The sequence below is a fragment of the Misgurnus anguillicaudatus genome, chromosome 10 (assembly GCF_027580225.2).
Source record: "Misgurnus anguillicaudatus chromosome 10, ASM2758022v2, whole genome shotgun sequence".
Lineage (NCBI taxonomy): Eukaryota > Metazoa > Chordata > Actinopteri > Cypriniformes > Cobitidae > Misgurnus > Misgurnus anguillicaudatus.
Window position 1 is genome coordinate 6,599,330 of NC_073346.2, and position 27,821 is coordinate 6,627,150.

General features: G+C 37.9%; 2 long non-coding RNA genes across 2 annotated transcripts; both read right to left on the reverse strand.

The window, feature by feature from the left end:
• Nucleotides 1-9,356: 9,356 nt before the first annotated feature.
• On the reverse strand, nucleotides 9,357-10,082 carry LOC141367341 (uncharacterized). The gene is made up of 2 exons (XR_012371690.1): nucleotides 9,591-10,082; nucleotides 9,357-9,489 (listed from the first exon to the last, which is right to left on the reverse strand). It is a non-coding gene; the product is annotated as an uncharacterized lncRNA (long non-coding RNA).
• A 5,627-nt stretch (nucleotides 10,083-15,709) lies between these two features.
• Nucleotides 15,710-17,360, reverse strand: LOC141367197 (uncharacterized). Its single transcript, XR_012371422.1, has 2 exons — nucleotides 17,096-17,360; nucleotides 15,710-16,632 (listed from the first exon to the last, which is right to left on the reverse strand). It is a non-coding gene; the product is annotated as an uncharacterized lncRNA (long non-coding RNA).
• Between the last annotated feature and the right edge of the window lie 10,461 nt (nucleotides 17,361-27,821).

A 27,821-nucleotide genomic window follows, 5' to 3' on the forward strand; every position in this document is an offset into this window, starting at 1 on the left:
CAAACCTTTGGCGTCACGTTTGTGAATAGATAATACAAATGCTGCTTTTTTGTGTGGTGCTCTACTTTTAAAATGATAAAGCTAAAGTTCTACATGCTAAAAACACTATAACCCTCAGGGGTCGGCCATTTTGGGACACTCTCAGAGGTTCTGACATGCTCTTACATTTGGTCTTTTTTCAGTTGCTTTAAAACATAATAATGGCAACAGAATCTAGTAGTCTAGGGTTTTTTCCTTAAAATGATGATAAAACAATGTATTGATTTAGAAATTGTAAGACACTTTTTGTTTAGACGTATGCGAGAAGGATTGATTGACAGCTAGCAAACAAATGCTCGCACAATGAGCTGCATAATGAGGCAGGAATGTGAGAATGAACTACAGTAAAGAATGTGAGGACAAATGTATACATGTTTGTTTGAGGTTTATTAAGTTAACAATATAATCAAAATTGAAATGATGGTCAGTAGGACATTTTAAGTTTATTTGGAAACAAACCCTATTCAAAAACTTTGTATAAACTAAGAAACTGATACACAACAGAGCTGTAAACTTCATGTGGCTCATGTTACCATATAACTTTATGTCCAAAAAGTGTTTTTCCACTTCACAGTTTTGTACTGATGAGAGAGATGCAGACCTCTAAGAGAGTTATAAACAGCGGTTAGCATAAATTGTCCACAGAAATACCCTCACATATATAACTGATGGGTAAATGTCACTGATACTAAGTTACATTATACTATCTTGTACATAAACTTAATCTCAGATAAACATCTGCAGCAATTAGTTATATAAAAAGCTGTTTTCAGATGCCCATCCCCTTATCGTCTAGCTTCTGTTTTAAATGTGTTTCTGTAAGCGCATATGAACTTTAAAAACACATCGCATGTGCACGAGCTCGCGCCTCCGTGTAACGCAGCGCTCATAAAAACGGTGTTGCGTGTAAAGCGCAATGTATGGAATTACCTTGCATGTAAACAATATGGAATCATTTTACAGCAAATCCCGCAGTGCAGCATTACTCAAAGTTGCCATGAAGGATACGAAAGTGAATAACTTTGTTTAACACTGTTACAGCATGCAACAGTGAAATCCCCCATTACGTGAGATCGCGTCCGTTTGTAAACAATGCGAAAGTTTTTCAATCCGAAGCATGCAGTCTGATGAGGTTGCTTACTGTATGTAGGCTGAACTGCACAAGCCATGAGCAAATTAAGTTACATGAGAGCAAATATAAATGGAATAAATTAACTGTTAACGTTACTTACTTCTAATCCAGCTCCAGCGTCCTCCATTGTTCTTCTAAGGTAACGTTGAAGATAAATGCTTCTCTTCCTCAATGTCCAGACATAAATGAAGATATTCCTCACGTGTGTGTAAAGTTTATCTCCCAAACATGCGGTAGTCTTTAAATCTGATCAAACTTTACGCTTAGCTTGTTATGGTTTGAACAGCTCGTGTCTTCATTACCATGTTAACAGCTGTGGGCGTGACCGAATTAAAGATAATTAAGTCAGCCAGGAAAAAACGGTACTCTCTTTACTTCAATGCAGATTACATAAACAGGCATTATTTGTTTTCGATTATATTTAGCTTGTTTAAAAGTAGACATTTCTTTGGATATGTGTATCATGCTTGTGTGACGAGTATTCGCGGAGTTTCAATTGATTTTTGTAACGTGTTTTGAGAGACAGCGGGCAGAGACAGAAATGTCTGGATGCACACCCTGTTTATTTTCTTTATTTGACAAAAATACAAAGATCTGTTGTTATTGTGAATGAACACATATTAAAGAAGACCCTTTACCTTTTCAAACACGTAAGTGTATGATTATTAATGATGGAGTATTTTAAGTTGATTCTGCCATGATAAGGAAAAAAACACGTCAAAACGCGGCGCTGCGTTTTTGGGACCCCAGGGGGTTAAATGCATGGACTATACTGCATATATCTACATTGGATTTAGGGCTGTCACCATTACTCTATTTTCTTGAGGATTTAAAAAATATCCTGGAGCACATGTCGAGTACTGTTTAAAATAGCGGAGATTTAGTGAAACAAACTAACAAACTAGAAAGAAAATTACAATAGTATCAGAAGCATATTTCAGCACAACGCTGCCTCTCTCTTTCCTCGTTCAACTCGCTCACTCTCTCTCTCTCTCTCTCTCGCGCATGCATGAAGGCAAGAATGCGATGCGATTGGATCCTTGTAAATTTCGGAAGTTTACACGACTGAGCTGCAGCGGGCAGGCATAAGATTTATAAAAACACATATGAGAAGAAAGGCACAGCAACTCAAAAAGACTTACGTGTTTCACAATTACTCATAATGCCAATTTTCTTGTGGAGGCATGGAGCAGCATAAGAATACACAGTTAACTTATGTGTGATCTACCGGCATTGCCTTTGCGATCGACGTATTGGACACCCATGGTTTATCATTCTCCTATCTCTATATTAATATGACCATGCTGGTTTCTATGGCTCATTTGTGTATGTTGTTGCCAGTTTACAGGGCGATGTAATCTAATGGCTGTTTGTTTCCAAGCACTTTTAGGCTGAAATAAAGCCTCTTTTTATTTACATTACAAATGCCTAGTATGTCTATTTTAATGGTCGCGGGGCGGTGCAGGTTGTAAAAATAGATACAGTGTTGCTGGGCGGGCCAAATATTTCATAAAAGCGGGACTCGCGGGTTGGAAAAAACGCCGACCCGTGCATCACTATTATAGAACACTCTCCGTAGATTTACAGAACATTTTCCGTAGCCTTTTGGGACACTTCAATCTGCCTATGAAACGCAACAATGGTGACAATCAACAACAAAGCTTCATGCTGCAATGCATGCTGGGTACCAAGATTGTAGAAAAACTCTTTCTTAACATTTACTGTCACCATGTATCGAAAGTGTTGATGTCTCTGAAGCAAAAACCACAGCTGACACATTTGCAGCAATCTTATTCAATACAGTTCATTTTTAGATCAGCATAGAGTGTCACTTTTATACATTTCAGTTCTTCATTCTTATTTTATAATTTCATATTTAAATGTTAGGCTGCATAACATAAAAACAAAATAGCGCTTTTTACATACTATATAGTATGGAGGAAAGCGGTTTTGGATTCAGCCACCATCTTGGAAACTGGCTCAGGTGTGGTGGCCATCTTGCAAACAAGTTTTGGCATGGTGGCCATCATGGGAACAGTTATAGACATGGCAGCCATCCACAGCCTCGCCCACAGTGAAAAGGGACCCAGCTAAACAAAGGGCATAGTCCATGAAATCCAGAAGCGACCCTTGAGGACCATCAATGATACGTTTAGATTTAATTTGTTCATTAAGTCGATAAAAAAAAGTCAATAAGTGCAAAGTCAAGGAGATCTAAAATGTTGGAAATACTTAAGGTCTGGTCCTTGAGGGTGCAAGGTCCCTAGCGAAGGGTGATGAGGGCGACAGCTGGATCTATTTTGTGGTCAGTCAATCTGTAATGTAGATGAAGGGAGGCAGAGACAGCGACAAGGCAAAATAAAAACAAGATAATCCAAAGACATAGAAACATAAAACAAGCTCAGAAACCCAACCATTACATCTACATCATCTGACAAAAGAAAAAAAATTAAACACTAGGGCTATACTCAAGGGTAACGACAAACCTGGGAAACAATCAGCATGAGGACCAATGAACAAAAGAACTAGACACATGGAAAGCAGAATACAAGAGACTTCAAAATAAGAGACATGGGGAAACACAAGTTAGAACTCTTACAGTGGCTTTAGCAAGACCTCAATCTTCACCTACGGCAACGAATCAGGCTTCACTTGCTGTACAAGCTGATGAGCATTTAAGTCAGCAAACTACAATTTGGCATCCTGTGGCATAATTCCATTATAACCACAGAAGCTCTTAGCCGTATCAACAGCATAGTACTAGCTTTGTGCAGAACAGAATACACAATTTATTGTTGTGTTAATGTTTTTACTGCCCATCTGAACAGATTTATATCCAGGTAAAGGTGCTTATCTTGGATTTGAGAGACATCACTGTGACTTTTTTCTGATCTATTAATGAAATAGAAATATAAGAATTCATATTTTATTTGTCTAATCTTGATATTTTAATGGGTAGAATGTTGAAATAGTTTTAATTTATTTAAAAACCATAAAGCCACACTCTCTTATTAATGTCAAAGTATTGCAGTACCCTTGTTTGCCGGTAGGGGCCCCCAAGCACAAATGTGAAACTCTTCCTATGCTTAATGTCTTTTTGAAGCGTCTACCATTTCACATGCTAAAGATTGCAGATGTTATATGGAGCCACGGAGAGGTCTTTGACTGCCTGCCAGTGGGCCTTTCCTTGCACTCCCTTCTCCCTGAGTAGCCTGGATGTTGAGGTGGCTAAGTTCAGCGTACCTCAGCCTTTTCCCTTCATAGGCCTCCTCCACTGCACCCTGTGAGCTTGATGATATAGACAAGCTTGAGCGAGGCTGACCACAGAACAAGGTCTGGTTGCAGGTTGGTGGCTGCGATTTCAGCTGGGAAGCAAAGTTTCTTGTTCAAGTCTGCCAGCAGCTTCCTCTTTTTTTCTTCTTCCTCTTCTCCACTCCTTCCCATGCCATACACTGTCCTTACTTTGCCTGTGCCACAGCTTGGGTGCACCTTCTTGCTTCCTCCTCCCAACATACCTCCTGGGCCACCATCTTGCATCTCTGAGGTGGAGAGGCCTTGCTCCACACTTGTGTACTGGCCCCAAGTCCAAGACCACTCCTCCCCTCCTGCACTCGGCCCACAATGTCCTTGTGTCTAAGTGCTGCCTTTGCCTGCTCAAATCCATTGCTCGAATCCAGTAGCATCATCTCCAGTCTGACTTTGACACACTTGTACTCCTCTATCAGACTGGAATGAGCAGGTGTATCATCCCTTTGCCGTAAAGTGCAATATTGCTGAGGCACCTGGGAAGGCCAAGCCACTTCCTTACATATGAGCTGACCAGTCTCCCCAGCTTTTCCACCTTCGAGAGCGGGACTTCATAGAATGATAGAAGCCACAGGAGACGTGAAAGTAGTCCATACTGCATGCACCAGAGCTTCAGCTTGCCAGGAAGCAGGGTTCTGTTGATGTTCTACATGCCAGTGGCTACCTCCTTCCTGAGCTGGATTACTTGCTCTTGGTCTTTAAGGGAGACATCATACCAATGACCTAGGCTCTTCACTGGCTTCTTGGAGACAGTTGGAATTGGGTCCTCGTTGATGTTGAGGCGGTGGTCTGACAGCTTTCCCTTGATGATGGAGATGCTTCTTGATTGCTTGGCTTAATCTTTATGTGAGCTCGCTCAATGCACACAACACTAAATAGACAAACACAATAAACATGACATAAAAGAGTTAAAAGCATGGAAAATAAAGAAAGTAAAAGAATGGCAATAGGACTATGGCTTAACGTCTGCACAAACCATCAGGTGTCTCATTTATAAAGCGTGCATAAGCCAGTTCCCATGCAAAGGTTGTGCTCTATAAAAAAACTAACTTGAAGGGAGAATGTGCTTGCAGGGTGGGATCTGAGAATGATTCATAAATGCACACTTGCAGATCTGTAATTTATAAATGGAACATTGCTTCGTTATATAAGTCTTGATATTTTTTGGCGTATGCCATTTTTGCTTTTGTGTGTACGTAGACTTTTAGTAAGGATCCTACGCACAGTTTTATAAATAAAACCCTTGATCCTCTAAAATTCACCTTAATTAATAAGGGGTCATAACTTAAGCATCAACAAAGAAATAACCAGATACTTGCATTGGCTTTTGTGAGACATTGCGAAGATCCAGATGCACACAGGTGCGAGAAAGAATGGTAAGTGGTAAATTCACTGCATTTATATGGCGCTTTTTATAGACCAATGGCCATCCAAAGCGCTTTACATATTCGCTCACATTTACCCATTCACTCACACATTTATACACCGACAGTGCAAGGCGCCATCAAGCTTGTTGGGAGAAGCTGTGGTTAGGTGTCTTGCTCAAGGACACCTTGACACTTGGTTAGGTGGAACCGGGGATTGAACCACCAACCTTCCAATTTGTAGACAACCTACATGAACCACTGCCGAGAGTATCACAATGTGTTTGTAACAAGATGAATGAGTCCATTAAGTTGTTCCGTAGGGCGAATTGATCCGCAGAGATTGTTCAAAATGGGATGAAGTGCAAATACCAGGAAAACTGTCCCAAAGAGTGAGGCAGGACTCAGGGAGAGATAAGCTATTCTGAGGGACTCTGAGTGAGCCTGAGCATATCTGAGCTAACTGAGCAAAGATGTGTTGGGGAGAGGCCCTTTTAAACTTTGATGAGTCCAAACCAGGGTAGTTAAGATAGCCAATTGGAAAGGTTGTCGATTAAGTGCGAAAACAAGTCTTTGTTTTACCAGAAACGCAATTTGCATAGTTGTGCTATGCAAAGAGTTTGTCTCTTATAATTTGGATTAATATTGAATTAGTTGGATGCCAGTTACAGTAACATGATGCATATCATTGATCAGGATATTACAAGGGGATTACTTAGAGAGTAATGAAGACATGGGATCAAACACACATCAAATAATAATTTAATAACTGTGAATATAAGCCATATTATGGTGAAGCAAACATAACTATAGTTATGTATAGTATAACTATATTAAAACTAAGTGATACAGCATTGATACGATCACGCAGTACAAGGATATATAATATATACATTTTAAACAGCTCATTGTGATTTTTAACTGTGATCATTAAAGGTAGGGTAACAGATTTGATCCTGAAACATTTTTAGTTATACTGGTTAAAAGTCTGCTCACATCCTGATAGCAATCACTGTGTTAAGTTGTTTAAATGTATTTGTAGAAATTTATGTCAACTGTGAAAGGCGTAGGACCAAAAAATGTTAAACCAATCATAGATTTCGGTCCGAACGGACGTTTCCTTTTTTGTCCCTTATACATAAGAGTAATTTGAATGCCCACCCCGCAGGGTATACACAACCAAAAGTGTGCTTAAACTAATTCTGATGTAAACCAGTTGTTTATGTTGGTTATTTTGGAAATGTTATTCACTTAGTACTGCAAAGTTTTCTCACTGGTGAATGAGACGTGACCGTCTGATCTGTGCGTGTTCATGTGTCTTGAAAGAGGCGTGACTTTGGATGGCGATTTGACTTGAGGGCGGGATCGTGATTTCATTGCTAGGCGGCTACATTAGCATTTTTCAAAATGTGAAACCCTACCTTTAACCCTCTGGGGTCTAAGGGGTTTTTAGGGCCCTGGGGAAGTTTTGACATGCACTGACATTTGTGCTTTTTTCAGTTGCCTACAAACATAAATGGCAAAATTCTCATAACACTGCGTTCAGCACAAACTGGGCTACAATATGATATGATCAACATATATGTACATGTTTGTATTTTTGAGAGAAAAATGTTTTATGCGTGGTTTTTGAAAAAGCTAAATTTTTAAGTCACTGATACAAGTCCACAAAACTCATTCTAAACATGTTTTCCCAAGACTTTTCAAAACAGGATCTAGTAGTCTAGAGTTTTTCTTCAAAATGATGTGAAAATTATCCGGTCTGCTCATTCACATAAAACAATATATTGATTTACAATTTCTAAGACACATTTGCTTGGGAAAGGATATATGTGGGAAGGTGGGAAAGCTCCTGAATAATGAGTGATTGACAGCTGAGGATCGAAAGAGTTGCATAATGACCCACATAATGAGCCTTAGGAATGTTCAACAGGAATGTAACCTTCTCTGTAGTAAAACCATGATAAGGTTTACTTGGGAATTTATTACAAAAAATTATATATATAATGTGTGTATATATAGAAATATATAGAAATATTTTATATGAATCTCACAAGTATACCTTTAAAAACCATAGTAATCATAGTAAAGGTACTGTTTTGGCCATCGTAAAAAATGAACAGGGTTAGTGTTTGGTTGGCCAGCGAGAGGTTTACTTTAGTGCAGTAAAAAAGCTCAGAAGAAGAACTGCCTATCGTCGTCTGGACTCTTATTTGTGTTTTTGTAATCATTATAGTAGAAACACAACAAAGGACAAGCGTGATAAACTTATCAATGTTTGTTTACAGCCGCTGCCATTAAAGGGATAGTTCGGCCAAAAACGATATTAAACCCATGATTTACTCACCCCCAAGCTGTCCGAGTTGCATATGTCCATAGTTTTTCAGACAAACACATTTTCGGATATTTTAGAAAATATTTTAGATCTTTCTGTTCATTAAATGTAATGTTGCGGGGTCCAGCAAAAGTGCGTCCATCCTTCACAAATTAAATCCAAACGGCTCCAGGATGATAAACAAAGGTCTTCTGTGGGTAATCCGTGCGGTGTTGTTGTAGAAATATCCATATTTAAAATGTTATTAACATTATAAACTACCTTCCGGTAGCGCCGCCATTTTGGAGTGATGCGCATTCAGGATGAGAGCTTACGCAGCGTACAGAGTTTCTCTGCTGCTTCTCTGTGCCCCCGCCCTCCGAATTTGTCATACGTCACTAAGAAAAGTGCGTACACTACACTAATCCTCTCTCCTGAGTCTAGGATGGCGGCGCTACCGGAAGGTAGTTTTATAAAGTTAATAACATTTTAAATATGGATATTTCTACAACAACACCGCACGGATTACCCACAGAAGACCTTTGTTTATCATCCTGGAGCCGTTTGGATTTAATTTGTGAAGGATGGACGCACTTTTTTTGGACTTGAAGGTCGTGGACTATTGCTGGACCCCGCAACATTACATTTAATGAACAGAAAGATCTAAAATATTTTCTAAAATATCCGAAAATGTGTTTGTCTGAAAAACGATGGACATATGCAACTCGGACAGCTTGGGGGTGAGTAAATCATGGGTTTAATATCGTTTTTGGCCGAACTATCCCTTTAAGTTACTCCCTCACGTGTTGATCATGAAAGCAGTATGTGTCTCCTTAGGGGTGTGTCCCTGGGAGCCCTTACTAGAATTTGAGGCATAGTGTCACAGAGTGACTGTGAAAGGGCGGAACCAAAAGTGAGGAAGATTAGTTCCGCCCGGACCATGATTCGCAAACACCGCCCACTTCCGGGAACGCCGGCCAACCTAAATCAGCGCGTTATTGGAAACAGGTGCATTGTTGAGCGTGGCGATTGCTGATTGGGCAATTCGGTGAAGATGAGACACATAAATAGGGCATCAGCAACACAGGAAAGGGTGTGTTTTTCCAGCAGTTATTGTGGGTGCAATGTAGCGGAGGAGGAAGTTGGAGAGAGTGTATGGTGTACTGTGAAGCTTGGGCAAAGAGAGATAAACACACAGGGCTGAGTATACGATAACCTTTATTGGAGTGTTGTGTTTACATGCATTGTGTTTTGGGAAGCTAACACACATTGAAAATCTGCTAGGATTGCAGTGAAGGAGATTGTGTTTGCCATCCGCTTCCGAGGTCGGATATCTGGAAGAGAAACGAAAAGATTCAGTGTTAACGAAATCGTGAGTACACATTAGTATTCATCGTGTCAAAAGTTACTTTGAAAGTGTGGAATATCCATATACCTCTTGTGAGTTGTGACCAGTGTGTAAGCGGCCCCACTGTAAAAGGATTGGTGGGTGAGCCGGGAACAGCAAGGAAGGAGTCCGTTGCCTCATTGTGGCTGTGACGTTTCATCTGGCCGTCCGCTGCATCGGTGCCCCCAACGTCCAGGAACTATTCCCCGGCCCTAGGTGGTTCTGACCTTAATTCACTGTGAGTGTGTGGAGTGCAGTGGGTGAGTCCTTTCCTTTTGCTGTGTGTACACTTGGAGTCTGCAGTGTCATGCTGTGTCAGGGTAGAATTATTCATTTAAATTATTTATTATTATTAATTATTATTAATTTAATTTAAATTGTATGCGATATTTAACTGGTAGCCAGTGTAGAGATGCCAGAATTGGACTTATGTGGTCATACTTTTTAGATCGAGTAACCATTGCGGCGGTGTTTTGAACCAGCTGTAACTTGATTACCTGATTTGTGTGTATTTTTTAGATATTTCTAAGATGGAAGAATGCTGTGCGGCAGACGTTGGGGATATGACTATCGAAAGATAGATTGTTGTCATCTATGGGCAGCTTGTAAAATGTCTTAAAATAACCACCAGAGCAATGTTTGTGGTAACCCTGGTATAAGAGGAATCATTTACTCTGGTGAATTATTTGAAAATAATGCACACCAGTCCTGCTGTGTTCTCTGCTGCACACCATGCTGCATTACCAACTTGGGTGTGCATTATTTTTGAATAATTCAATGGCCTGTTGTCAATTAATACTTACTTATATAACTTATACCTTATTTACTATCTATCAAGCTGTATTGCAACAATTTGAATTGAACTAAATCAGCAATCAAATCATTTTAGTTGCATGCTGTATATTTTTGGTCAACTTTTTTATTTTGATATTATATATATTATATATTATACTTTTTTATTTTGTTTGGTATTGTACATTTATTTTCATATTCTCAATATGCATATTGTAAGCATTCATGAAATGTTTATAATTGTGTTGTACAGCATTTCAAAGATTATACCTAATGTAATTTTCTCACCACTGGGGTGTTTAAATCATCACGTTTGGCCCTTTGAAATCTGACAGACATCCTCCATCATGATCGTGTGTTCTGAATAACTTTATCCATCACTCTCTGGAGAGCAAACGCAGACCCATAGAGCTAAAGAAGCGTATGCGGAGCTTTCCTTCTCCTCAGCAACCCTGTCGCTCGTAACCTTATTATCCCCCAAACAGGCGATTCCCAGAGCGCCTTCACACACTTCCTGACTCGGCACGCTTGATGTTATTTCTTCAGCGGGTGCCTGTGAAGAACTCCTCGCCTTGAAGCCTCGGAGCCTGCAAAGGCACAACAAGCATCGATGGATCACTGTTTTCCTCTCTCGCTCTAAAACAGCAGAGCTTTTCCAAATGCACAGAACGTTTCTCGAGAGCTCCTTATTTTGATGCCAAATGCATGCGGCCATAGCATCCACCCGTAAAACATCTTTAAACAAGCTTTCACTTTCTTTAGAGGCATAATGCACTCTGTATTTCTAGGAAATGAAAATGATGTCGTTCTCACGGCATATAACAGAACGTACCTGTGCTGAAAATTTTGTAAACCTTGTATTTTTAATCCAATCATAAAACACTTACTAGGATTCTAATATTTAGATGTTTTTACCTCTTAACATTTATCAGGGATGATTGGATGAATAGGATAAGATGTATTAAAATTTATGTTCATTTCTCAGCCCTGTTGTTTGGACGCTGTGGAAGAAGCTTTAGTTGTGAGGAAACATTTGTTCATTCATTGATTACCTACTGGTTCACTACATTCATTACCAGTCTCATTCTGACCTGAAGCTCTGAACAATGGAAATCTATGAATGTAATGCACCTCATTTGACTTAAGGTCAAAGTGCAACGTGATGTTTTTCTGTCCGTTCTGTTCAAATTAAACAATGACATGAGACCATACAAAAGGCAATCTGACATTAACAGAAATCAAAACCTTACCGGTGTTAAAAGTGAAATTAGGCTTGTATTTTGCTCATATTGTTTTTATTAGTAAGACTACCAGTTAGGATGAAAATGTTAATTTTGAAATTTGCCAGGAAGTTAAATTTTTTTGCTATAACACCTTTTACAGGGATGCAAAAGTGTCACATCCCGGCAAAATTTGCTATTTTGGATCCAAATAGGTCGTTGTGAAATCTGATGTGTTTTTGAAAATAGTTGGGATTTGCGATGTCAGTCTTTAGACAGGGTTGAGGTAAATGAATTTATGAAAATCATGCCCAACTGTTGTGATAACACTGTCAAATCACTAACCAATTTGTCATGGGCTTGCCAGATCTTTTGTACTAGACTCAGGTCTGAGTGTATCTGGCAAGACCATGACAGTACTATGTTCTGTGTGGGAACATGTGGAGTCATATAGTATGTGTGGCTTCCACGTGTTCCCAGTGTTTTGTGGCTGTCATGGTCTTGCCTGACCTTGGTTATTATCCAGGTCGGATGTTAGAGGGCAAGAATATGGCAGCATTGTGTTTACGGGGGAACACGCGTGTTTTCACATCATGTATGTGTGACACGTGTTCCCAGTGTATTGTCACTTTTACCCTACTCCCTTATGTACTCGTGTCTTACGTGATTAATTATGTTCACCTGTTCCCCATTGATGTGCTGTCTTTATAATGCCCTCGCGTTCTCTGTGTTGTGCGCGTGCGTTGTTGAATGTGCAGAGTTTTCATGTATTCCGTGTTCTCTGTTACCAGTTCCTGTTTTGGTTCCCGTGTTTTGGTTTGTGTTTAATCCCAGTGTTTAGTTATTCTCTGTTTTACCCCCACGTGGGTATTTTCTGTTCTGTTTAATAAATATATAGTTTATTTTTGATACATCCTTGCGTTTGGGTTCTTCTTTAGTTTTCTTTATTCGGTGTTAAACACACCGTGACACAGTTTGGTTATATTTTACAATTTAAAGTGACTTAATTTCCTGCCGATGTTTATACAATCTGCTTAGATTATGGTTTAGTATGTGCATTCATAGAAAAATTGCGCAGGACCTGTGCATTCTGGCTTACGTCTACACAATCATCACTAGGCAACAAGTAAAGGTGCACTGGTTTGTTTGCTTAAGCCCCAGGTACCGTTAACTGTGTTTTAACTAGGGTGGCCATACGTGCCATTTTCCACAGACTCGTCCTGGCCAAGATTTCAGGTGTATCCTCCGGAAGTCACATTTGTCGACCTCATACTAGAGATGCGCAGATGGGCTATTATTTCATCCGCAATCGCATCACAAAACTCATCATCCGTCCGCCATCCATCCACACTAACGTTTCTGACCAGTTTTCAAAACCGCACCCGCCCACCATCTGCTGACTGGGCGATGCAAGGCGCTGCTGATGACAGCCACGAGACTAGAAAGCTCTAGAATATCAGCAGTGAACTACGTCTCCGATCGGCGAACAGGGACAAAAATAAATAAATAAATAGCCTAAATTAAACGCACAAATTACATAGCCTGCACTGGTGTCATCCCGATTTACCACTTTGTAAAACTTGTTCCATGCAACTCTTTTCTGACCTTCTATTTCCTTTGTTTTAAATTCTCATTTTTTGAGTTTGCCACCTACCTCCATCGCCGGCGTTGATAAGAGCTGTGTCAAAATGCATCCTCATTTCTCCGCACTGTTAATGATAGAACGAATGGATCCTTAACAGCTGAGTCTATCCCAAACAATTAAAACCTTTATTAAATAAAAGTGTGTATTTATTAGAAAACTTTTTCTTTTCACTGTTTTAGTATTATAAGTTATGTTTTGTGTTAATATTATTCTGTTTATGTTGTGTGTATTTCTAAGGTTGATTATTTGATATGCTGTTGAATAGTTTAATCTACATCAATGTGTCATATTTTCTAAAATAAATTAATATTTTTCTGATTACATATTTATTTTAATAAGTCAGAAATGTCTCCGCTGTTTTCAGCTGACAGGCGCGGTGGGCGCTACTGGGGGCGCGTGCAGCAGGTGACACAAATTGTGGGTCCTCAGATGGCTAGACCGTCTCATTTCAGTTCTCTTTGCGAACTTCTGAGGCTGCCACCTTGAAAGACAGAGTGCTCAACCTTTTAAGGTCGCATGCTTAGAAGGACACAGCTAATAACAAGCAGTCAATCCTCCACCCGCCCGAATTTAATAAAAATATTTTTTCGTCACGTCATCCGCCCGATCCACGGTTTATCCGCGGAGTCCGCGGCTGTAACCGCCAACCGCGCATCTCTACCTCATACGACATCGAGGTGATCACTTTTCAGTTTTAAACATTTCAAAATTATGATTTATTTTTCTTAAAACATACAATAATTTTAGTTTTATTCTTACCTCGAAATGTAACGATTGCTTAAACCTGAAATATTAACTCTTTCGCCGCCAAGAGAAAACGCTTCCCTGCCAATGACGAGTATTTCTGTCTTTCCGCAATACCGCTATTATCTACCAGGTGGCACCTTCCGCAACTTTTTAAACTTGGAAGTATTTGTGGCTGCATGTCCTTGTCTGTTTTAAAGATTGCTCTGAATGGGATCTCTATGAAAAGTCCATCACAAAAATGGAATTATCTCAGCTTTTTGCTCAAAATGTGGTGTTTTTGCAGAAACCTACCCATATTCAAAAGCTGATTACAAAAGAACTACTGAAGGTAGGATGAAAGTTTTTGTTGAAAGCAGAGGGTCTGTTCATGTTTATATATTTAAAGCAGAACATTTTCTGGAAGGCATTAAACTTTTGTGAAATCATGAAAAACGCTGGCGCTGCCTGGCAACTTTTTTTCAACAAAAAAAAGTTCAACAAATGCAACTTCCGGAGGACACACCTGAAATCCTGGCCAGGACGTGTACGGGGAAAATGGCACGTATGGTCACCCTAGTGTTAACTGTTCAGGAAGTAACAACCGTAGTCATCTTTGGAAAAGCCTTTATGTGTAAACTGGACCGTACAGCACAACTACTTATCTGTCATGTATTCTTTACTCTCTGTTACTGTGCTAATGTAGAGTTTATATAGATGATGGCAAACTTCATAATGCCCTGCACCGCTGATCTCCCTTCACAATAGCTGTGCTACAGTATGATGTGATATTTTACATACAAGCGTTCAACAGCAATTTTCTAGAGTAACATATGCATTTGAGTGTTGTGTAAAAATGTTGTTGTACCTCCATTGTGAAAATAATACTAAGATGTAGTCTTTAAATGTATATCTGTCACTATGTTTACAGGCATCCTGTGTGAATAGTATACGAGTTTGACTGTTGCTCTTTCTTTATGCTATAATGACAGCAGCACTTGAGCTGGCGTGGAGTAAACCTGATGACAAATGTAATCTCAGCATGATTTCAGAATGGGCATCTTGTGTGTTTCAATGAAAGCAAGCAAATAAAACCATTTGTACAGTGAAGCCGTGTGTTGTTAATGCTACAATAAATAACCTGAAAACAGTGAAAAATGTGTATTCCTCTGGTTGAAAATAATAATCCCAGATTTTACAGTAGACCACTGACACCACAATACTGTATATTCACCTTATTCCGCCACGCCCCTTTTTAATTCTTCGCTCTTCCGCATTTTGTCAACTGACTTCCGCTGCTAATATGGCACAGTGCATTCGGTGGTTAGTTTGGTGGTTAGAAGATTGTTTGTAGTTCACTATAACTTTAGCGAAATTACAAATATCGCTACTGCTGTAAATGTTTTAAATTAGGAGCACGGTTAAAACTTCATACGACGCTCGGATAGTCTTATATTGTCCCATCAATCGTCTCGTGGTTAGACGATATGAAGCGGCCGCGGCAAGTAACCTGGCATATTTAATTACCTCGTCCTGTCAGGAGTTGATGGAGCAACATTGTAAATTATTAAAAGTATGTCTACCAATATTTACACAGTGATTTCGTCTTTTTTATAGCAAATGTGCACCTTAGCCAGTCCAATAACTATTTCGTTTTTATGTGGTACCATGATAGAATTCATTTGCAAACTTGCCAACACTTATTCCTTCAAATCAGGAGACTTAACTCCTTTTAAGTGGAATCTACAAAGCTCACATATGGTTTAAGAAATTTCTTACAGATAATATCTGATCACACTGTAAAGGTTTATATAACTGCATGGCAGGTTACATCTGATCACATAGTAAATGTTTAATATAACTGCATGACATGTAACAGCTGATCACATTGTAAAGGTTTAATATAAATGCACAACATCTGATCACATTGTAAAGGTTTAATATAATTGCACAACATCTGATCACATTGTAAAGGTTTAATATAAATGCACAACATCTGATCACATTGTAAAGGTTTAATATAAATGCACAACATCTGATCACCCTGTAAATGTTTAATATCACTGCATGACATCTGATCACATATGAAGGTTTAATGTAACTTTACAACAGGTAAAGCAAGACCACCCTGCAATAAATTAAGACACAGCTTTATCGGAGTCATCAGGAGCTGATCCCAAGTGTTTATCTGGAAGCTGTTGGTGTATGTACTGGTAAAGTGCTTGGCGACTGTGTAATGGATGCAATATCAACCCTGTGTAAAGCTGAACCAAAGATGGTTGTTTCTCAGCACATTTGTGCCAGCTCATCACATTGGAGCAGTTTCTCAGACAGGGTTTACAGGACTAGGTTTTTATTATATTAGGACATTTTAGTTTTTACAAACAAACCCTACAAAAAAACAAGACTGGTGCGCATCTTGTGACAAAACAATGGCACTCATATATGTTGAGGTATGTCAGTAAAAGGTGTTTTTAAATTATTGTAGCTCAAATATGCATTTTAGCTTGGGACGAGGATAAGCCCTGTCAGGGAAACTGCACCATTGTTTTCCTATATCAGATGTAGGTTGCTTCAGGTTGAGTTGTGATTTTAAAGTGTAGTTGTGGTCAGAGACGGATGGATCCTCTCATTGTGTTTCTGCATCACAGTTTAGGAACATGTTGATTGTATCATCCTCACAGTTGTCCACTGCATCACATCAATGCATCTGTGAAAACAATATAACCATAAACAGTTTTATGTTAGTATTTAAAATAAACTTGCATCATGAGAATTCATATATAAATGGCACCCATACTTAAACAGAACAGTGTGTAGGAGAGAGATGCATTAAAAAGAGACAGTAACATTAACCACACAACCTTTAACTTCAGTGTTAAATAATACGTCGTTTAATAGGTCATTATCAATATCTGAATGAGAAATAAACTGACATTCTAGCATCTGAAATCTCAGTAACTTGTAGGAATCACGTGGGCTACTGTAAGAATGCAATGTACTATAATATCTCGTTGTACTATCGTAAATATAAAAATATAGGTGGACAATTAAAACCATTCAAATAGTTGCATTTTATAAACTAACGTTACTGATCTTAAGTGTATTTGTAGAACGGACTTCACAAATCTAACTTTAGGCGAACGAGCACAAAGTTAGCTAAGATAGCTTACCTGAAACTGGCCACCTTTTCAACACCCGGCGTGGTTTAAAGTTACCGGAACATCGTAGTCGAACCTTGGGATAAGGGTATTCCTCAGTTGGCTTAAAATTGGTAAGAAAGAAACATAAAGGCGCTCGGGTGAGCTTTTTAAGCTTTAACGCGTCGCCTTCAGTCACTGCCTCAGCTGCTCATCGTCTATGCGGCCGGAAGAACGTTGACAAAATGAGCGAAATGGCGCCGCCCTTGTTGTCGTGAAAAATAAGGTGAATAACACAACTAACAGTGTGCCAAATAATCATTTAAGGTCAGTGAGCGTAGAAGTGATTCAAAGACTGCGCCGTTTGCCTTGTGACAATATAAATGGATTTAGATTCCCTGCAATGTGTCTGCAAAATCTCACAATGTGCACAAGCTTTAGAGGATTATAAGAGGCAAAATGCCAAATCCGCCAGAAGAGGGCTCTACACGTCAGCAAACAGATTCTTCTAGCTGGATAAACAGATTCTTTTCTTTCCCGGAGGGCACCTTCATCACCCTCCTCCTCCTCCTCCTCCTGTACTGGGCAGAGCAGATCCAGTATTAACCGGCAGGGCCAAGGGTGCAGTGCCTTTGAATATTTCAGCGCACCTCCGGTAGAGTAGAAGCCCTGTGACCTGATAGAGCAGATACAGTGAGTGAAAATGCACGAACAGATGAACTCGCTCTTGTTCGCAGGCAACAGCGCTCAACACGCTCAGCCGAAGTTTCAGACCAGCAGATATTCGGGTTTGGATTTTTCTCTTATGAACTGTTCTGTAGAAAGACTTGCTCATCAAACACGACCATCTTTAATGTTAGCTAAATTAGCTGATGACATCACAGAGAAAATGTTTCGTCTCTGCGCTCTTTCAACCTCTGCGATGTCACAGATTTGCACACATTCGTATTGAACAAGGTGCAGCTTAGATCAAATTTAAAGAAAATAATAGTAAGATCTGGACTGTTTGAAAGTGTGATCAGCTGATGATTCATCTGTGTTCAAACAAATGTACTGTAAGCTAGTCTCGGGCTGAAAATGAATAACATGCTGAAGATGTTAAAGGTCACCTATTATGCAAAATACACTTTTACAAGGTGTTTGGACATGATGTTTGTTGGCAGTGTGTGAACATCATACCCTATGATGAAAAACAATCCACACACTCCTTGTTTTTTAATCCCCATTGAACCAAAGCAGTCTCATTAGACATGCCGTTTTGATTCACTTATCAATGTGAGGTCACACTGATAAAGCCCCGCCCACTTACAATCCTGCATTACCATAGTTTCCACCCTCAGCGAGTTGTACTCTGTCCACACGATACTATTGTCTCAGACTGTATTAATCCAGCCTGGTCTCACTAATAAAATGTATTTACACGTAACAATATGTATTTACACGTAACTTTACAAAACAAAAAATTTTTTAAATAGATGCTAAAATGTACCGTGTAGATGTATTTACAACATTTAAACGTAGCATTATTAAGTTTTTACAGCTAAAAAACTTAAAACATTTACGTATCTTTCATTCCTGTTTGCTGTATAATTTCCCTTTAACCATTTTAGCAATATGTAACCACCTTAACCCTACCCCAAACGTTACCCTAAACCCAAACCCTTTTTATACAAAATTTTTAAATATGTAATGTATTCTTTTTATATTATGCAACGTAACGGACAGATATGTTTAGGAACATTTTAGTAACAATAGTAACAATATAGCATTCAAAAGATATTTTAAGCCACTACAGTCTTACGCAAAACAGTTTATATTAAAATCCTTTAACGTTACTGTTACAAAAAGCATAACAGACAAGTGTTAATCACAACAACTTATTTATTGTGAATATTAAAATCCGTACCAAAAGTAGTTAAAATTACGATGTGGTGCAGCCAAGGTCCTCTCTGTAGTTTATGAAGTAAAGTAAATAGAAGTATTAAAGTTATTAATCTAGGAGAATGTTAATCCGGCTTCCCTCTGTCACAACGCATTTTTTATTTTTTATTTCAAATGTACACCAACAGAAATGACGGAAATATTTCACGTGGCATGCAAAAAGCCAATGAGCTTTTGATATCACTGCCGTAAAGCAATGTGTCGTGAACCGTCTTGAGGTGTATTATTTGAATTAAAATTTATAACGAACGCGCGATCTGACTTTTCGGTTGCTAACTCGGATCAAGATTGCTGGATAAAGGGCTGAATTTGGATCTGTTCCTCACAATCATATGAATTTTAAAGATGTGGATTACAGCAAATGAATATTTAAAATAAATACAAACTAAATATTAAAAAACATTGCTAAATAAATACAGAAATGTTATTCATTATAATGTTTTAAAATGTTCAATATTGTGAAATTCTCTGCGTATCATAATCATTTCATTAGGTAAATGGGTAAACTGTCTAAATAAGTCAGAAAATATGACTGAAAACAATGCTCGTGATTTTAATATTTATGAATTGGAATAACTTGCGTACAAATTTGTACGTTTGTAAAGCTGTAAATACTTTATGTATTAGTCCTGTCAAAATGTCGATATTATACGTTTCAGTGTGTTAAATTGTAAGTAAGTAAGTAAATGTACGTATGGTACAACCACAGTGAAACGTAAAAATAAACACGTATTCTCATGAGATCACTTTGATTAATTAGATCTATTTCAACTGAAAGAGCTCACTGTCTGTTTGTAAGGAAATGAGGAGCTGGAGCTTATTTGCATTTAAAGGTACAGACATTAAAATAGTGCTCCACCTAAATAGGGGCATTTTGGACATGCTATAATAAATGATCGGTGGGGTATTTTGAGCTGAAACTTCACAGACACATTCACAGACACACACCTGAGACTTATATTACATGTTGTAAAAAGACCATAATTGGTGCCCTTTAAAATGAAAAGTAAATAGCATTGAAGCAAGTATCACAAAATCCACCTCAACCTCACATTATCTGTATTGCTCTTTATCAGCAGCACGCATATATTGGGGAAATGTTCATTTCTGAATAGATCAAGTTCAATGAGAATTCACTGAGCCTATTACAATGCATTCTGGGATTTGTTGGTATAAACAGTATTGTGCAAAAGTATTACCACGAAAAGTATTTTGCAAATATCTTATGGCGGCCGCCATCACCAGCTTTGTTATTTTAAAAAATGTTTAATGATCATCCATAATATTTTTTGGGTCTCTTTATTTAGACACAAACAGAAAAAACGAAATATGTACATAAAAATATTATTATTTAAAAAAATTATAATAATAAAAATCAGAACAAAATGACAAAACTCAGTTTTTGTGTGACTAAAACTCTCTTGGCACTAAAAGCATCCTGAACTCTTGATGAGACTGAAGTCATAAGATTAGGCATTATTGACATTTAAGTTTAATATAATGTCAACTTTCTGTTTAATTCTACCTTTCTACATTTCTCCAATGAGTTATCTCCAGGATGATGCACATGTGTAGAATTTAAAATGCTGTTTCTGTGCAAACCCTTAATAATTTACAGTTTCTATACTACAGTTACTGTATATGCGATATAAACCCACATTAAATGATCGAGATCAATGACGGTTTGAGAAAGAAAATGCTAGGAGAAAGATGTGCCATTGACCCGAGCGCAACAGAGATCTGTTTAAAGATCAAGAGGCGAAAAGCATAGAGGGGCTGAGGATCCCGGCTGAGTCTAATTGATCTCCATCTCACAATCGTTCACCATTGGGTGGCTTGTTTTAAAGAGACCCCACTTAAAACCCAAAGCAAGGAGCAAAGCCTTTGGATTTAAAGGGAATATATATCCTTAGAGCAGTGTGCGTGGGGAGGGATGGAGGAGTACAAGCGTGGATGGTGGGAATCAATAATTCATAAGGTCTCTTCTTATTAGGGGTCTCCTGACAGTCTGGCGGGGTCTTGTGCTGGATAAGAGGCAGAATCCCATGGCTTCCTTCCTCATCGTATGTCGGGATCACAGCATAAAACAAACTTGTGTGAGTCACGTCTCTTCAGCTGCGTGCACATTAAATGGTTTTTAGCACGATTCTGCTGTTTGAGATTCAGATTATGAAACAGATCGGTCTTTGATCCGTTGGTGAATTTGATGCTATATTAATGGTCTTACATCATGTCCTAATCTCTTTTAAATGTAGGATCTTTTTGTTGAGCTGTTTATTTGTAGAACACGATTGGCAGCTCACAGTGAAATTTTATTAGTCCAAAATGTCTCTCCTCATATCACATCTGGTTCTCTGATACCCTTTAATCAAATACTGGAGAAGTGTTTGTCTAGTGTCCAGTATTGTGAGCCACTGCAGTGCTACTGTATATGAAAGCTCTTCTGCACATCTGCTTCAATGTCTTGCATGTTCAGAAACATGGCACTCATGTAAGCTGGTTATTTGTGTTACTGTCACCTTGAATCGTATCTCACTTCATTGTCATTAAAGTTATTTTGCGCTCTCTGGATGTTTTTCACATCACTTTCTATGAACTTTACAGACTGTTGTACATGAAAATCCCAGCAGATCAGCAGTTTTTGAGATACGCAAACCACATCAACAGTCATCTCACAACCAGTGTCTCTTACAGTCAACATTTCTTATTCAGACTGTTTCAGTATTTTATTATCAGCCAAAAATGGGATTATAGAGGGTTTAAAAGTGGGCTTATTTAGATAAAACATTAAAGGCCCTATCATACACCCGGCACAATGTGCAACGCAAGTGTCTTTTGCTATTTTCAACCCATCACAATTATAATTTTCATGTTTAGCGCCACGTTATTTAAATAGCAAATGCATTTGCGCCCAATGTTGCGCCCAGTGCTTTAAGTGGGCCGGAACGCCACGGTACTCAGTATCGCCACTTCCAAAAATAGCTCTTGAGCGTACCACAACCTCTCCGTGCACCCAGAACGTGCTTTTAGCATACCGGAATGCTCATTTGCACATCTGTTTAAAAATCAGAGGTATAATTTAATCCTTTGGCTGCGCTGCGGCTTTTCAGAGTGCCCTTAATGTACGTTTCCTAATTCGTCCCATCGAGAGCAGAGACTACATTACCCATACACCCTTGCGTTTACAAGTTTAAAGCGCATGCGTCGGTCAGTCAGTGTCAATGTGCTCTAGAGAGGTGTGTGTTTGTTTGTGAAACGCGCAACCATAGCTGCTCAGTTAAAATGAAAATACAATGAACACTTAATATGCCCTACTTGTTTTAGACTCTGAGTAGAACAAGGTAAGAATCAGAGGACTCGCTGGCTGACATCCCACCAAGCCAGAATGATAGCTGCAGGTCAGACGCAAGCCTTGTAGGTACGTGATAATCTCCGCTGTCGCGGCTGTCAGTTTGGTTCCCCTCGACACAACTTCGGATTTCCTCAGGCGATGTGCAGAAAACATCCTTGAAATTGTAATATACATTTAGTTTAATTGCTAAACTACAAGTGAACGAAATTTCAATGAATTTGAATGACGTGCACAGTAGTTTTTTCACCCGCAAAATGGAAAACAATGGGACAAAATAAATGACTTTCGAGTTTCAAATGGCCAGTATTTTGTTATTCTTGAACCCATAGACATGGTCTTGGTGTCATTTTAAAACTAGTTTTAGCATTTAATCATGCTGAAAATTGTACTCATATATCTACCTTTTGTTTATGTTCAAAAGCTCTTTCTACAGTAGCTCTTTCTAATGGTATTTTTTCAAAAACCTTTTGCACATTTTATTTATGTTCAGTAGCTATTTCTAGCTCAAGCAAATCCACAAACTTATAAAATGATTTATTATTTTTTACAAGGTCGTCTGTTGACTGCTGAATATAAAACCCCTTCAATATAGGAGTCGAGTCAGCAAAAAATAAATAAATAATAAAGTACCGGCACCTCTTTTGGGCCACTTAAAGAACTGGTTGCACCCATGGGCGTTCTGGTCTGAAAACGAGGTGTGTTCAGGCGCATTGTTGGCATGTTGCTATTTTGAGGCAACTAAAATAGACTACGCCATTAACCAACTAAAACCTGCTCTAAAGTGTAAAGTTAATGGCGCAATATGTTTTTGATATTTAATGAGAGCGTTAGTAATATGCGCCTATATTACGGGACGACAACGCGGGTTTGCTTATCACACACATAAATGTGCAGCAGCACAAAATCGCTTTTAAATATGAAAAATTAAAGGATTAAAATGTAAGAGATTATTATTGAGTCTCTTGGACATAAATGAGGACCGATTATGAGACATTAGAAGGCGTAAAGAGCTGCTTCAGCTGTAGCCTGGTAAGTAAATAAATGCTTTGCTTTAAACAAATGCATCTGTTTATAAATGCTTTATTGTATATGATGACTCTGTACCTGTGGATATGGTGAGATGAGAAACATTTTTAAATAATGCTTTAAAAAACATGGCGCTGTCCGAGTGCTGAAACGCTTCGGCTCTCCGCACGTTTGTAAATTCTTTATCTCTTCTTTGTTTTAAAAAATATTTTTTGAGATTACAATGATTATGTAGGATATTAATAAATTTACAGCAATTAAAAGCCTGCTATTTTTACTTCCATGACTAAAAGAAAACGGCTTTTAAAGGTTTTAATAATAAAAAAATTCAATAATTTAAAAAGTGAAAACAACACATTTCTTTGTTTTTCAGTTTACAAAGTCTGTCATCTAAATAGGGATAAGACATAGCGCCAGCGCAACTTGCTTTAAAAGGGGATGAGAGATAAGATTCTCATTGGTTTATTGCACGTAACGCCCAAAATACACCCATTACTCATTACAAGAATAGGAACAACACAGTTCGACCATGTGCTCGGCATTTTTCCCGTCGTTAAATTAGCAAAAGTGAAATCGTACACGCACGTTTAGACCGTGCGCTTCAGACAATGCGCTTAAATAGTTAAAATAGGGTCCTAATAACTAAAATAACAGTAATAAAGCATTAATTAATTGGTAATAGTTTACAATAAGACTGTATTTGTTAATGCATTAGCTAACATGAACTAGCAATCTTGATTAATGTCAATACAATTGTTTATGTCAGTTGATTGTGCATCAAATAATGTTTACAGTAACAACTTTTAATTTTTTAATGTATTAGTAAATGTTGAAATTAACTTAAACATAGATAAAAAAATGCTGTAGAAGTATTGTACATTGTTAGTTCATGTTAGCTAATACATTAATTCATTGAAAACAATTACAAACTTATGGTAAAGTGTTACAGATTAAACATATTCAATGATCTTAAGCCGTAAATGGTTCACTTTTTTATTGTAATTTTTTTTCACAACAAAGATTTGAAATCAAAATGAAAAGAATAAACATGCTTCTTTAATATTTTGAATGTCTATTTCATCTCTCACTTAAGTAAATTGATTCAGATTCAGTTTCTGTGTTAACATGAGAGAAAGAGCATTTTAGCAAACTGTGATGATTGAAACGCTCAGCTCCTCAGGATTTACACATACAGACTCTCCACAGCTGTCAACTTTCTCAAGACAGTGAAAATACTGTGAGAGATGTAAGGCACAGGTGTCTTATGAAATTAAAATTTCAGACAAACTAAATTCACAGACAACACTGCAAGACAGTCACTTTATTAATGACCAATTTACCTATAACTTCAAGATATGGTTAATATTGTTGGCTTTTGTTACAGATTTTTGGATTAATGTTGATTTGGGTTACATTGGCTTCATTTCTTGTTTGTCTGTTGGGAAAACATTGACTTAAAGCACGTAAAAAAGATGCTTTTGTTTTCCCTCATGTCAAACAATCTTAAAGCACAGAAGAAACTGCCCAACTGATCTACATCCAGCTTTAGCATGAGAGTAAACCAACCGTTTATAAATGGTGTTTCTACACACAGGCGGGATTATAAGAGAAAAGCAACTGTGTGCTTTGTAGAATTTCCTTGAAATGCTCATCGTCTATGATAGAAGAGGAGATATGTTTTGAATGCTATGTAATTATGCGCCAGGGCTTTGAATGCTATGTAATTTTCCATAGGCAATTATTTCAGTTTCTTTTGAAATTGTCTTAAACATTATATAGATGTGCTTGAAGATTTTGTATTTATAAACCAAGATAAAAACCTGCTGGCATCAGAGACGGACTCGTGTACCTGACAGTGTCGCCTCATTCATGGTTGTATCTCATGCAAAATATACACTCGACAAAATACTGGGTTATTCTCAACCCAACATTGGGTCAAAACAGGACGAACTCAATCTTGTGAAAATATCCGGCGTGTTATCATGAGAATACATTCGTAGTTTTACATAAAGTGTGGTTGTACCACAAGTACATTTACTTACGTTATAAAGGGATATTTCACTTTCAAATGAAAATTCTGTCATCATTTACTCACACTCATGTTGTTCTAAATCTGTGTGAATTTCTTTTTTTTCTGATGAACACAAAAGAAGATATTTTTGTGTAAACACAATTGACTTCCATAGTAGGAACAAAAAATATGATGGAATTTAATGGGTATTGTTAACTGTGTGTTAACCATCATTTATGAAAATATTTTCTTCATCATTTATCACAATATTTCCAAAATGTTTTTTTCCTACTATGGAAGTAAATAGTCACTATCTGCTGTGTGTTTACCATAATTTCGCAAAATATCTTCTTTTGTGTTCATCAGAAAAAATAAATTTTGTTTGTTATATTTAGTTTGTTTCTCATGACACACAAAAGGCTTTCTCCTATGCATCAATATTTACAAAATACTACATAAATTCACAATTAATTTTATTCGTTCGCTGTAATCCACATCTATCAAATTAATACAATTGTGAGGAACAGATCCAAATTCAGCCCTTTATTCAGCGATCTTGATCCCAGTTTTTATGAGCGACTGTAAACATCAAATCTTGATTTCGTTATGAATTTAAATTCAAATATTGCGATATAAACGATTTGTAAATGCTATACATGTTGTAGCTGTAAAACCATAATAATGCTACGATTAAATGCTGCAAATACGTCTATTTAAATGTACAAAAAAGTATGTTTTGTGTTTTAAAAAGTTACATATTAATACTACGTATTAACAGCAAAAACAGGCTGCAATATCCCAGCATTTTTATGTTCGGAAAGACACTGAGACAAGCATGATCAACATCTAAAACATATTTTAGCAGAGTACATATTATCTGATGAGCAGTCAGAACCTAAAATATGATGGTACAGCACCATGTGTGTAAGGAATTTTGCCAGCACTATGGAAACCAAATAGCCTACATCTGCATGTATAATAAAACCTGGACAATGACTCTCACAGAGTAAGTGTAAAAAACACTCTAATGTTTGTATGTGATGTTTAGTTTAAGTTCATTGAAGATATCAGATATCTAAGACATAAGATATTAATAAAAGGCAATGAATGTAATATTCAATGAACTTTTAATGATTAAACCGACTATAATTTAACAATGCACATTTCAGTATTTATCAAATTCTAAACAAAAGTGTTTGTGCACCAGAAGCACACTCATCTGTGAACTCTAATGAGACCATTTTGTCCTTCATGAATTTGGAGCACTTCAAACTGTTGGAGTAGCTTGTAAATGAGCACTTGAAACGAGCTGTGCAGGTGTAAGCGTGTGATTGGACAGCTTCGGCTTATTGTGTTCAGGACTTCAGGATTTCATCCTCGTCCCCAGCATGTGTCCATCAAAGAGGAGGAGGGGGAAACAAAAGCAGGTGGTGCATCTTGGCATAAAGAAATAATATGTACAGGACAGGTGAGAAAATGACACAAATTTATAACACATCATATCTTCTTCACAGGTGCAAAATTAACTCACAATCCAACACCCATCATCTATAATAACATGTTCATATCATACAGCATGAATACAGTAATGAATACATAATAAAAGATTTCATTAAACTCATGAGGATGGATGAGTTAGAGCACAGTAAACAGAGACTCAGACAAACAGTAAAGACAAAAACTCTCAGTTAGTACAGGTATGTTTGTCTCAGCTTTCGATTCACTACATGTTCATGTTGTTTATTATATGCACTTATGTGCCGATTGACAACAAAAAACATTTGATGCAGTTTTACTTGCAGCCTGCAACTGATGACCCGGTTGGAACCGCCCCATTTCAATGAGCTGCTACCACAGATAAACAAACTATATCCGTTGTTTTCATAAGGCTTGTTTTTTGGGGGGGAAAAGCTAAACAAGCTTAAATTTCCCTCACAAACAACCACACACTTTTCTGGTGACGTTGATTTTGTGTCAACTCTTGGTTGGTGTGTACATGTGCTATTCTGGTTAACGTGCCCATATAAGGACTTCCACTGAACTTCCAACACTGAACTTGTCCATAAAACAAATAAAGACTGAATCTCTTTCATGTTTGAAAAAAATTCTGATCCCTCACGAAGTGCATTAGACACAGAAATACTCTGTCATTAACTGATTTTTTGGCTCTTTGCCCATGTTTAGCATGAGGAATCCAACTCTTAAACAGTGTTAATAAGTCAGAATGCATGAAATACCTGTAGAACCCTCATTTAAGACTATAACCTTCAATTACAATAATACAAAGAACTGGCAACCAGGCATAGAATAACGGCAGCCCAGACAAACACTGGGGAAAACTTAAATGAGCTTAAATGGGTAGGAGATGATGAGGATGATGGCTGGCAGGTGAGGATGATTGTAGACATGAGCATGGAGGATAATGGGAA